General features: G+C 47.4%; 1 pseudogene; it reads right to left on the bottom strand.

Moving 5' to 3' along the window:
* The window catches only part of LOC134934237 (zinc finger protein 260-like), a 102017-nt pseudogene extending 89144 nt beyond the window's left edge, over positions 1–12873 (bottom strand).
* Between the last annotated feature and the right edge of the window lie 278 nt (positions 12874–13151).

Raw genomic sequence — 13151 nt, 5'->3', positions numbered from 1 at the left:
GATCGGTCCACTTCTTGCTTGTAATCCACGAACTTTGCAAAAAAAACAAACCGAAAAACCTGAACCTCGCACTGAAAGGGGTCCCATGTTTACACATGGAACCCCTTTCCCCGACTGCCGGGACTCCCCATGACTCCTGTCAAAGTGGGTCCCTTCAGCCAATCAGGGAGCGCCACGTCATGGCACTCTCCTGATTGACAGCTCAGGAGCGCACAGCCAGTCAGGCTGCTCACTGAAGATACAATGTAGCGCATAGGCGCTCCATTGTATCCAATGGTGGGAACTTTGCGGTCAGCGGTTGAGGTTACTCGCGGTCAACCAAACCAAAGTACCAAAGCTCCCAGTACGGGCGGGAAAGTGCTAATGTTCCTGCAGAACTGACTGAGCAAACTGAAGGTCGTCAACAGCCAAGGTGTCAAACCTGTAAAACTTAGCAAACGTGTTTGCCCTTGACCAAGTAGCTGCTCGGCAAATTTGCAACGCCGAGACACCGCCCAGGAAGAACCAACTTTCCTTGTAGAGTGGGCCTTTACCGAACACGGAAACGGCAATCCTGCCGTGGAATAAGCGTGCTGAATGGTACCGCTGATCCAGCGCGGCAATAGTCTGCTTAGAAGCAGGACCCCCAATCTTGTTGGGGTCATAGAGGACAAAAACAAAGATTCTGTTTTCCTTATCCGAGCCATTCATGCAACATAAGTACTCAACGCTCTGACGACATCCAAGGACTTTTAAAACGGCTGAGGTGTCAGAAGCCACTGGCACCACCACAGGTTGGTTGATATGGAAAGAAGACACATCCTTTGGAAGAAAATGCTGACGTGTCCGCAGTTCAGCTCTATCTTCATGAAAAATCAAATAAGGACTCGTGTGACAGAGCCTCTAATTCAGGCATTCGTCTGCCTGAGGCCAAGGCCAACAGCATGACCACTTTCCAAGTGAGAAACTTCAACTCAACCTCTTGTAGAGGCTCAAAACAGTCCGATTTAAGGAACTGCAACATCACATTAAGATCCCATGGCACAAAGGGAGGTTGGATGCGCAGAACCCCTTTCACAAACGTCTGGACCTCAGGAAGGGAAGCCAACTGGTTCTGAAAGAAAATGGACATGGCCGAAATTTGGACCTTGATCGACCCTAATCTCAAGCCAGCATCCACACCCGCCTGTAGAAATAGGAGAAGACGTCCTAATTAAAACTCCACCGCAGGAGACTTCTTGGATTCACACCAAGATACATATTTTCTCCAAATAGGATGGTAATGTTTGGACGTTACCCCTTTCCTGGCCAGAATAAGTGTGGGAATGACTTAAATTGGGAATACCCTTATGGGCTAGGAACTGGCGCTCAACAGGCATGCCGTCAAACGCAGCAAGTCTTGATAAACAAATGGCCCCTGCTGAAGCAGGTCCTCGCGAAGAGGAAGAGGCTGAGGATCTTCCAGTAATAACTCCTGAAGATCTGGATATTAAGCCCTCCTTGGCCAGTCTGGAGCAATGAGAATCGCTCGAACCCTTGTTCTTCTGATGATCTTTAGAACTTTTGGTATTAGTTGAAGTGGAGGGAACAGATACACCCACTGGGTCACCAGTGCATCCATTGCTATTGCTTGTGGGTCTCTCGACCTGGAACAATATTTCTGAAGCTTCTTGTTAAGACGTGATGCCATCATATCTACTTGAGGAACACCCCAACAAACTGCTACCTCTGCAAAGACTTCTGGGTGGAGGCCTCATTCTCCTTGATGGATATCGTGTCTGTTGAGGAAGTCTGCTTCCCAGTTGTCCACTCCCGGAATGAAAATTGCAGACAGAGCTTTTGCAGGTCTTTCTGCCCAGAGGAGTATCTTTGTCACTTCTGCCATTGCCGCTGTTTTTTTTGTTCCGCCCTGGCGGTTTATGTAAGCTACTGCTGTTACATTGTCTGACTGGATCTGTATGGGACGACCTTGAAGGTGTGCCGCTTGATGAAGGCTGTTGTACACAGCTCTCTATTCCAGAATGTTTATGTGAAGATGTGAAGAAGTACTTCTTGACTTGACCATCGTCCTTGGAAGCTTTCCCCTTGCGTGACTGCTCCCAAACCTCGGAGGCTTGCATTTGTGGTCACCAGGATCCAAGTCTGAATCCCGAACCTGCGTCCCTCTAGGAGGTGAGAACTTTGAAGCCACCACAAGAGTGAAATACTGGCTTTTGTTGACAGGATTATCCTCCGGTGCATGTATGTGTAGGTGCGATCTGGACCACTTGTCCAGTAGGTCCCATTGGAACACCCTGGCATTGAATCGGCCAAATTGTAGAGCCTCGTAGGCTGCTACCATCTTCCCCAGCAGGCGGATGCACTGATGAATCTATACGCGTGCTGGTTTTAAAACTTGTTTGACCATCCTCTGGATCTCCAGAGCCTTTTCCACCGGTAGGAATACTTTCTGTGCTTCAGTGTCCAATATCATTCCCAGAAATGATAACCTCATTGTGGGTTCCAATTGTGATTTTGGAAGGTTTATGATCCAACCGTGCTGTTGAAACACAGTGAGGGAAAGTGCAATGTTCTGCACTAGTTTCTCCCTGGATCTCGCTTTTATGAGGGGGATCGTCCAAGTATGGGATGACTGACTCCTTTCTTGCGAAGAAGAACCATCATCTCCGCCATCACCTTGGTGAATATTGTCGTAACCGTGGAGAGCCCAAAAGGCAATTGTTTGGAACTGGTAGTGGCAGTCCTGCACTGCAAACCTCAGGTATGCCTGATGTGGCGGGTAGATGGGAACATGTAAATAAGCATCTTTGATGTACAGCAATACCAGAAAATTCCTTTTCCTCCAAGCTGGAGATCACCGCTCTCAGGAATTCCATCTTGAATTTGAACCTTTTCAAATAAAGGTTCAGAGTCTTTAGGTTTAAAAATCGGTCTGACCGAGCGATAGGGTTTCGGCACTACAAACAGGCTTGAATAAAACCCTTTTTCCTGTTGTGACACAGGAACTAAGGAAATTACTTTGTCTTGACATAATTTCTGTATTGAATTCAGCACTTTTGCTCTGCCCTGGTAAGGCCGATTTGAAAAATCGGCATGCGGAAATTGCAATTTGTACTCTTGGGATACTATCTGCAATACCCAAGGATCCAGATCTGAGTGAACCCAGACCTGACTGAAAAACAGTAGACGTGCCCCCACCCGATCGTACTCCCAAAGGAGAGCCCCAGCATCATGCTGAGGTTTTAGCAGAAGTAGCTGTTGACTTCTGCTCCTGCGAGCCTGATGGCGTTGTAGATTTTTTACCTTCCTGCGAAGAAGGGGGGTACCCTTTGCCTTTTTGTACTTGTTGGGCCGAAAGGACTGTATCGTACGAGAATGAAATCCTTTCCTAGGTGGAGCAGCTGCGGAAGGCAGAAATGCTGACTTGTCTGATGTAGTTGTTGAAATCATGGCATCTAGGTGGTCTCCAAAGAGAGCTTCTCCATTGTAAGGAAGCGCCTCAATATTCTTTTTTGATTCCGCATCAGCATTCCATTGGCAGATCCACAGCGCCCCCTGCTGGCTGAAAGCGCCATAGCGGAGGATCTTAAACTCAGCAACCCAATATCCTTGATAGCTTCATCTAAGTAACCTGTAGCATCTTTGATATGGCCGAGAGTTAGGACTATTTCATCCCTGTCAACTGTATTTATGTTAACAAGCAAGTTGTCAGACCATTTTTCCACAGAGTTACCTACCCACACACACACACACACACACACACAAGCAATGGTGGGCCTGAGCACCGGTCAGTTAGCTGTATATATGGATTTTAGGGTTGTTTCTAATTTACGGTCAAGTGGATCTTTTAGGGAGGCTGAACCAGGGGCAGGCAAAACTATTTTCTTAGACAGCCGAGAAACTGAGGTGTCCATCATTGGTGGCGTCTCCCATTTGTGCCCGTTTTCCTCAGGGAAAGGGTACGCTACACGTATCCTTCTGGGAAGGGTAAATTTCTTCAAAGAATGCATTCAAATCCTTTGAAGGAGGAAGTGTCACAACCTGCTTTTCATTTCATTTAAAATAAACCTTTTCCTCTGGGACCAGTGTTGTTTCAGGAAACTCCAACACTTCCTTTATAGCAACTATCATACATTGTATGCTTTTGGCTAATTTGGGGTCTACCCCTCTCAAATCCCCAGTGTTGACGTAAGAGTCTGAATCTATGTCTGTGTCCCCTTGCATTATCTGGGCCAGAGACCTTTTCTGGGAACTGAATGGGACCCCCTGGATATCTCCCCTCCCCCTGCAGTGCACATGGTTTTGCCCAACTGCTAACAAATTTGCTGCTACGATCAGGTCTGAATTACCCCCTATACCAGCTAGATGGTTAAGTTATAGGTATAAAGATACACAAGGTCAGTGGTAGTGGGGGGAAGTCAGAAGATGAAGTAAGTTAGGAGAGAAGAAGCTAGTTGCAGGAGGAGGGAGGAAGTCAGAGGGCCAATGAGAATATGAAAGGAAGTTAGGATTGAAGGATTTAGAATGTATGATTTGAACAAACAGATGGGACGAATAAAGTCAGGGAGCCAAATTGAATGATATGACTTCACTTTGTTCAAATGCAGAAAACCTGAAGTAAAGTGGCCTAGAAACTGGACCCATCCAGATTAAGGGGTATATATTTAATAAGAGTCGGGTCCATTCAGACATGCTGTTGTCGGAATGGACCCGACAACCGCTATTCAAAGAGCGGCCAAATCAGACTGTCGGATTTGGCCGGCGTCCGTGCTGCTGCTGTCACAGGATGCTGCTGAAGGGAGCCGCACTCAGCCATATAGTCGCCTTTGTAACCGGGGAGCCAGGTAGCGCTGCCGTGGGACTGTGGAGCCACCTGGGGAGCCGTGTAGCCAGGCAGCGCTGCCGTGGTGCCGCATGGGGAGCAGTGTACCTGGGCAGCACTGCCGTGGAGCCGCATGGGTAGCAGTGTAGCCAGGAAGCGCTGCCGTGGAGCCGTCTGGGGAGCTGTGTAGCACTGCGGGGAGAGAGGAGCCTGGCCGGGGGATGCCCATCAGAAATGAGTCGTGTCTTCCACCGACCGCGGCTCCAGCCGCCCCCGCCGGTAAGCACTCTCTCCCTCCCTCATCCCGTTCCCCCATCTATAAAAACTATAAAAATAAAGTAATGGCGCAACTTTCAGATCAATCTGTTTATAAGAAACTACAGAATGACCCCACTGCTAAATTTCAGAGTGAACTGTTTGCTATTCTCAAAGAGGCAGTTCAAGGTCACAAAATTACCAGCAAGATCTTTGAAGTACTATGTGTGAAGTACCCTAGAGTCCCAGTACTCTATACGATTCCCAAATTGCACAAGGATAGCCAAAAACCCCCTGGTAGGCCGATCATTTCGGCCAGAGAGTCTCTATACACGACTGTCTCTCAGCTGTTGGACTGTGTACTACAACCCCGTCTCATGGCTCAGGACACGTTCCTCAAAGATACTACTTTTTTTTAAGCTTTTAGATGATTTTCAGGATGTCCCACCTGGAACTTTAGTGTTGTTTGGACATTAGTAGTTTATACACTAGTATTCCTCTTGAGGGGGATCTAGAGGCCATGAGGGGATTTATACAGTCTTTTGTTCCACAGGAGGAGTTTGATCATGCCCTATTTATGCAATTGCTTGAGTTGACATTATGCCGGAATTATTTTATCTTCGATGGTTGTTTCTATTTGCAACTTAGGGGGTGTGCTATGGGTTCTCCCGTAACACCTTCCTATGCAAATGTGTTTGTTTGCGCTTGAAAGTCGGATGTTCTTCAAAGCTTTGTGGCCTATTGTGAGCACTGATAATGAACTCCCTATGTTTAGGGGCAAAAGACCAGTGGCGGCCTTCAGACGAGGTAGTAACCTCAAAGATCTTCTTGTCCATACGGACATAACAGGTCGCAACCTACCTCAGACCCCCAATGTGTATATGAAAATCTTTGGGTGCTACTCGTGTAATGACTGTACTACCTGTCGTTTTATTGTTCCATGTACCAAGTTCAAACACCCACATGTAGATAAGATGTATGATATGAGGTTTGTCCTAACCTGTAACATGTCGTATGTGGTGTACGTGGTGGTCTGTCCTTGTGGGTTATTCTATGTAGTACAGACCACCCGTAAGTTCAAGGAACGTATGAACGCAGACAGATCAGCGATACGTTTATCATTAGCTGGTAAAGAGATCGATCAACCGGTTCCCCGTCATTTCAAGGAACTTAAGCATAAATTAGAGGACATTAGATATTTCATGATTGATCATGTACCGGTGTCACTCCGAGGGGGGCGATAGAGCGAAGGCGTATTGCTTAAAGAATCCCGTTGGATTGTGAGGCTGGGCACTATTAAACCAGGGGGTCTTAATAAGATAAATTGGAATAGTCTGACTTAGCTTCTTTGTTCCTTTCAGTTGTATTACATGCCCTCTCTCCTCTGGGTGGGTATCTGTCTATGAGATCCAGTGGCACTTCTGGGTATGGTACTTATGAGTAGTCCATTTGTGCAATTTTGGACCTGTACTATTGTCTATAATCTGTGTTCGATTACTTTTTGCACTGTCCCCCCATGTGTACGGAGTTTCTCTGTGTACCGGGAACACTCTCTGTACAGGAGGTGATAGTTTCCACTCCACTGCTGTTATTATGTGTCTTTTTAATATATATGTTTTATGTCTGTAATTGTATATTTGTATTTTTTTGCACTGATATACGTCTTTATTATGTGTACGTTTGGTGCAGTGCTCTATCTATCTCCTGTCCGAAACCCCCGTGATCAGCGTAGTGATCGCTGCAGTAATGTGACCGGCTATGCCGTGACAGCCGCGAGAGAGGCCGGACGTCTTGGAACGCAGGATTTCTGCCCTGTCTGGCACGCAAGCTTGTTTTGTTTCCATGACGACGTGACCTCTTCCGCCGGATGGATGTCGCGTTTGCCGGGTCCCAGCTGCGGTGATCTATGGCTGTATCACAATTTTATGTAATCATTCTAGCATCTATGTCAAGTGAACAAGTAACAATGTATCTCTTTGTATCATCTCTGTGCAAACTGAAACTTATGGCTAAAGCGATTGATATATTCAATGAATAACTCTCTTTATACTCTTTCCTAGTGTACTGTCACAATGGTGTGTATATTGCTATGACAACAAACGCACGTCATAGGCGGGCGCCCGACTTTGGAAGCTGCATTTGGCGCCGGCAAGCGGGTCCCTCACGTGTATGGTGGCGGGTATATAGGCAAGTCACTTGTGTTTGTTTTATTATGTATCCTGATGAAAACCCATTAAAAGGTTTGAAACGTTGACATCCACCTAATTGTCGCTGTGATTGTGTCTTGTGTGCCGCTGTTGAGGACATTATAAATCTCTCTCTCGCTATCTCGAGATTTATGGTAAGAACTTACCATTGTTAAATCTTTCTGCGAGGTACATTGGGCTCCACAGGGAAGGATATTGGGGTGTAGAGTAGGATCTTGATCCGAGGCACCAACAGGCTCAAAGCTTTGACTGTTCCCAGAATGCATAGCGCCGCCTCCTCTATAACCCCGCCTCCATGCACAGGAGCTCGGTTTTTGTTAACCAGTCCAATGCAGTAGCAGGCAACAGAGACAACTGTTAGTAGCCACATACATCACACACTCACGACAGAAGAAAGTGTCAGCGGCTAATGCCATACCAACCCAAAGAAGCTAAGTGTGTCAGGGTGGACGCCCTGTGGAGCCCAGTGTACCTCGCAGAAAGATTTAACAATGGTAAGTTCTCACCATAAATCTTAGTTTTCTGCTACAGGCTACACTGGGCTCCACAGGGAATGACATTGGGGATGTCCTAAAGCAGTTCTTATGGGAGGGGACGCACTGTAGCTGGCACAAGAACCCGGCGTCCAAAGGAAGCATCCTGGGAGGCGGATGTATCGAAGGCATAGAACCTTATGTGTACCCTGAGGACCACATAGCCACCTTGCACAATTGTTCAAGGGTCGCACCATGGCGGGCCGCCCAAGAAGGTCCAACAGACAGAGTAGAATGAGCCTTAATAGTAGCAGGAGCTGGACGACCAGCCTGTACATAAGCAATCACCATTCTAATCCACCTGGCCAATTTCTGCTTGTGAGCAGGCCAGCCACGTTTGTGAAAACCAAACAGTACAAAGAAAGAATCAGACTTCCTGATAGTTGCTGTCCTCTTCACATAGATACGGAGAGCCCATACCACATCCAAAGACCGCTCTTTGGAAGACAATTCAGGAGAGGCAATGGCCGGAACCACAATCTCCTGATTAAAGGTGGAAAGAAGACACCTCCTTAGGTAGGTACCAGGGACGTGTTCTAAGAACCGCCCGGTCATGGTGAAAAATCAGATATGGTGACTTACAGGACAAAAGCACCCAAATCAGACACCCGTCTGGCAGAGGCAATAGCCAGCAGTAACAACACCTTAAGAGAAAGCCACTTAAGGTCTGCCGAGTCAAGAAGCTCAAACGGAGACCCTTGCAACGCCTCCAGAACCACCAAGTTCCAAGGAGCCACCGGCGGGACGTAAGGAGGTTGAATCCGCAACACACCCCGAGTGAATGTATGAACATCCGGTAAAGTTGCACATTTTTCTCTGGAACCAAACCGACAAGGCAGAAATATGAACCTTAATGGAGGCCACACAAAGGCCCAAGTTCAGGCCCTGTTGCAGAAAGGCCAAAAGTTTGGTCGTACTAAACTGGTAAGCGTCATGATTGTTAGATGAGCACCAAGTAAAGTAAGAATTACATACCCTAAAGTAAATCCGAGCAGAAGCCAGTTTTCGGCCCTTCAATATGGTTTGAATGACCGCCTCAGAAACTCCTTTGGCCCTTAAGATGGAAGCTTCAAGAGCCACGGCGTCAAAGCCAATCTGGCTAAATCCTGATATACACGGGGGCCCTGAACGAGGAGATATGGGCGCTGCGGAAGTAGAACGGGACGCTCTATCGAGAGACCCTGAAGGTCTGAGAACCAATGCCGTCTGGGCCATGCTGGAGCAATCAAAAGTAGGATTCCTCCTTCTTGCTTGAACTTCCTTATTACTCTGGGCAGGAGCGACACCGGAGGGAACACGTATGGCAGCCGAAAGTTCCATGGAATTTCCAGTGCGTCCACGAACGCTGCTTGAGGATCCCTTGTCCTTGCTCCGAAGACCGGAACCTTGTGATTGTGTCGAGATGCCATCAGGTCCACATCTGGAAGGCCGCATTTGTCCACGAGGAGTTGAAATACTTCTGGATGGAGGCTCCATTCTCCAGCGTGTACGTCCCGACGACTGAGAAAGTCCACTTCCCAGTTTAGAACACTGCCGATATGGCTGGCAGATGGTGTTCCACCCACTGAAGAATCCTTGATACTTCCATCATTGCCATGCGGCATTAAGTGCCGCCTTGATGATTGATGTACGCCACTGTGGTGGCATTGTCCGACTACTTGAACAGGTTTGTTCTATATTAAATGCTGGGCCAAGTTCAATGAGTTGAACACCACCCGCAATTCCAGAATGTTTATCGGGAGGAGAGACTCCTCCTTGGTCCACAGACCCTGAAAGGGAGTGTTGCTTCAACACCGCACCCCAACCTCTCAGACTGGCATCCGTCATCAGAAGAACCCAGTTGGAGATCCAGAAGGGACAACCCCTGCTCAATCGTTGGTCCTGAAGCCACCAGCTCAGTGACAGGCGGACCTCCGGAGACAAGGAGATCATTTGAGACCGGATCCGGTGAGGCAGGCCGTCCCACTTGGCAAGAATCAGCTTCTGAAGTGGGCAGGAATGGAATTCAGCGTACTCCACCATGTCGAAAGCAGACACCATGAGACCTAGCACTTGCATTGCCGAATGTATCGACACTTGCGGACAAGATAGGAAGCATCGGATCCTGTCCTGAAGCTTCAGGACTTTCTCCTGAGACAAGAACAACCGCTGGTTGTGAGTGTCCAACAATGCCCCCAGGTGCACCATGCTCTGAGCAGGGGTGGTCTTCAGTATGCCGACTGACGGGATCCCGGCGCACAGTATACCGGCGCCGGGATCACAACACTTATTCTCCTTCGTGGGGGTCCACGACCCCCCTGGAGAATAAAATAGTGTGGCGCGCGTAGCGTGCCACCGTGCCCGTAGAGTGACGAGCCCGAAAGGGGCTCATTTGCGCTCGCCACACTGTCGTTAAGCCGGCGGCCGGGCTCCCAGTGCCGGTATGCTGGTCGCCGGGAGCCCGACCGCCGGCATATCGTAGTGAACCCTCTGAGCAGGGACCAGGGAAGATTTCTTCAGACATATAAGACCTTATATGTTTTCTGTGACATATAAGGTCTATATAATATTGTGTCTGCCTTTTTGTTCCTTACAAAACACTCTGTTGTGAATTACTAAGTAATTTACTATGCGACAAGCTGACATTGCTGAGTTTCTTAATTAATTTATTAATTGATTATTGACACCTGCATGTATGCAATCATTTGCTTTATATACTGATACCTGGACTGCGGGGATATACCTTTGAGAAAGACACGTGGCAGCCGACGTGGCTCTCCTATTTGAATAATGGAGTGCTCTGCAGCTGCCACTAGCAAGGAAGTCTAGGAACAGAGCATTGCGTCCTCCCCACTCCGCGACTTGGTATCACCAGCACCATGCATTCTTTATAGCCTAGGCTGTCTTAACTCTCCACTGTGAGGGGGGAAATGTCCAATAATCATCTCACCCCTTTTTACCCCTTTGTGTGAGTAGAATTTTGAAAAGCCCTTTTTACATCACAAAAGTAAGATACAGTCCAAATTTCAAATTCCTAGCAGTGCACAGCCCGGCCCACACACTGCTCTCCTGGTACTGTACAGTATGTGCCCATTTTGGATTTATTATTTAAACTGTAATATGCCATATTCACTGTAAAGATAACAGTAATACACTGCTATAACAAGCTGTTTTGACAATGACACCCTGTCATTTATTAGAAATCTATTTGATGTATCCATGTATGGTGCTCATTCAGTGTTGAGCTATATGGTCATAACCTACAATGAGCTATATAGTTGATATGAAAAATTCTAAAATTCTACCTATTTGAAATCTAATTGTATTCCTATGTAACCTCTTAGAGATGCGTTATATAGCTATACACTAGATTCTAAACCTTCCCATTTGCTTTTTACTGCCAATGGGATTTTGTGCCCGAGCGCTCTCATGTACATACATCTCTCAATAGACAGCAGGAGTGACGGTTCGTAACCTGTTAAGGCCAGTACTCACCAGCCGATGTCAGAGAGATGTGTGCTGAGCGAACCGCTCAGCACACATCTCTCCCGGCGCTCAGCACAGCGCGATCTGTGCTGAGCGTGCGGGGGGAGACGGGGGGGGCCGCTCACTTCACCCAGCGGGTGAAGTGAGCGACCCGCTAGATTGGCCTGCATGCAGGCCAATCTAGCAGCAGCGATAGCGATGCGCGGGGCTGCGCATCGCTATCGCTGAGGGGGCTACACACGGAGCGATCGTGCTTAAAATCTAAGCAATCTAGTCAGATTGCTTAGATTTTAAGCAGCGATCGCTCCGTGAGTACCCCCCTTTACATTAATAAAACCCTGAAATCCATAATACTCTCCTCTGTTTCTGTCTCAGCTCATAATCTTTGCAATGCAAATGTAACAGAGATTCTGATATGGGTTACCAATATTGGGAAAGATTGGCCAACATATTTTAAGAACCAATTACAGGAATTATACTGTGTCACTGACTTTGAGCTTAAACCAACTGAATTAAGCTGAAACACCTAAAGATTTACTGTCAGATCTGGCTGGTTGGAATGAAAATCTGGTAATGGAAGAGCACAAATGACAATTGACTATTTGCTCCCAAACACTGGAGAACAGATAAAAATGGTCAATTATACAAATTGGTTAAATCCATTTAATTTAACCAATTTGTCTGAATGGGATCGGTATGGGATCCCGCCGCACGGGATGTCGACTGTCACTATCACGACACCATGCGCCAGAATGCCGGCAGGGGGGGGGTTGGAGTAGTAGAAAGGCCCCTTGCGGGATCGCTGTCGGGATTCCAGCGTCAGTATTGCGACCGACGGGCTCCCGACCAGCGGAATTTTAACAGCATACCGTCTGAATTACCGCTTTTGTCAGTTTTACAGCATTTAGCAGCAAATGTCATTTGCTCTCATACATTACCAGATTTTCATTCCAAGCAGCCAGATCTGACCGTAAATCTTGCTCACATTTCTGTATGCAATTATAATAGAGAATAGGAATTATGTTTGTGTTTAGTTCTTTTCCCCTTTATAATAAATGAAAAGCTAAATTTTAGCAATATTATATTCACTAATAAGTGTGGACTCTTTCTCCCTTTCCTTACTGTTCTTATTTTATGTAAGTAACGCAGTATAAGAATACTGAGGAGTCTCCTTTCTTATACACTGGATCAGCTCTATAAGGCATGTGCCAGACTGCACTGTGTGCCCCACATCAGCCACTATATACAATACATGGAGACTGCAGAAGCTCCTCAGTTGCTGGCAGGTATGGGGGGGGGGGGGGGGGGGTGATGGTTCCCTGGTGAGACACTGTCACTTCCTGTGTAACAGAGAGCAGTGAGGAAAGGGGAATAATGGGTGACAGATACCTTATGCTCAGATGCAATGGCTGTGCAGTAGGGAGACCCCTGTGTGCCCGCAGTGGGTGTCCTGATCCAGCACGTGTGTCACCCAGCAGCAGGCTTCTTCACACACACTGTCACTTCCTGCATTCACTGACCTTCCTACATAATGCCACATTCACCCAATCATGTTCTCCCATCTCAGAGTGGCGGGTGCTGCAGCCAATCATATGGTAGACAGGGGTTTTATCACCAGCCCCATTCCTTCTAGAGGAGAAATGCATTGTGGGACATTGTTATTCAGCAAAGCTCCGGTCACATGGTCTGTAAGGGGGCGGGGCATTGTATGTTTATGTGTCTGTGTGAGAGAGAATGATTACAGGCATCTCTCCTGGTAACTCTTTCAGGTTCAGTTGCAGTGGGGATGTGACTGCTGTCTCCCATGCATTGGCTATGTGAGCATTTAGCACAACACAGTGTAATCATCATGCATGCTACTGGTCCCTATGGAGAGTGTCCTGGAAAGTT

The sequence above is a fragment of the Pseudophryne corroboree genome, chromosome 6 (genome assembly GCF_028390025.1).
Source record: "Pseudophryne corroboree isolate aPseCor3 chromosome 6, aPseCor3.hap2, whole genome shotgun sequence".
Taxonomy (NCBI): Eukaryota; Metazoa; Chordata; class Amphibia; order Anura; family Myobatrachidae; genus Pseudophryne; species Pseudophryne corroboree.
Note: the sequence above shows the minus strand (reverse complement) of the source record. Positions and strands in the feature narration are given on the sequence as shown.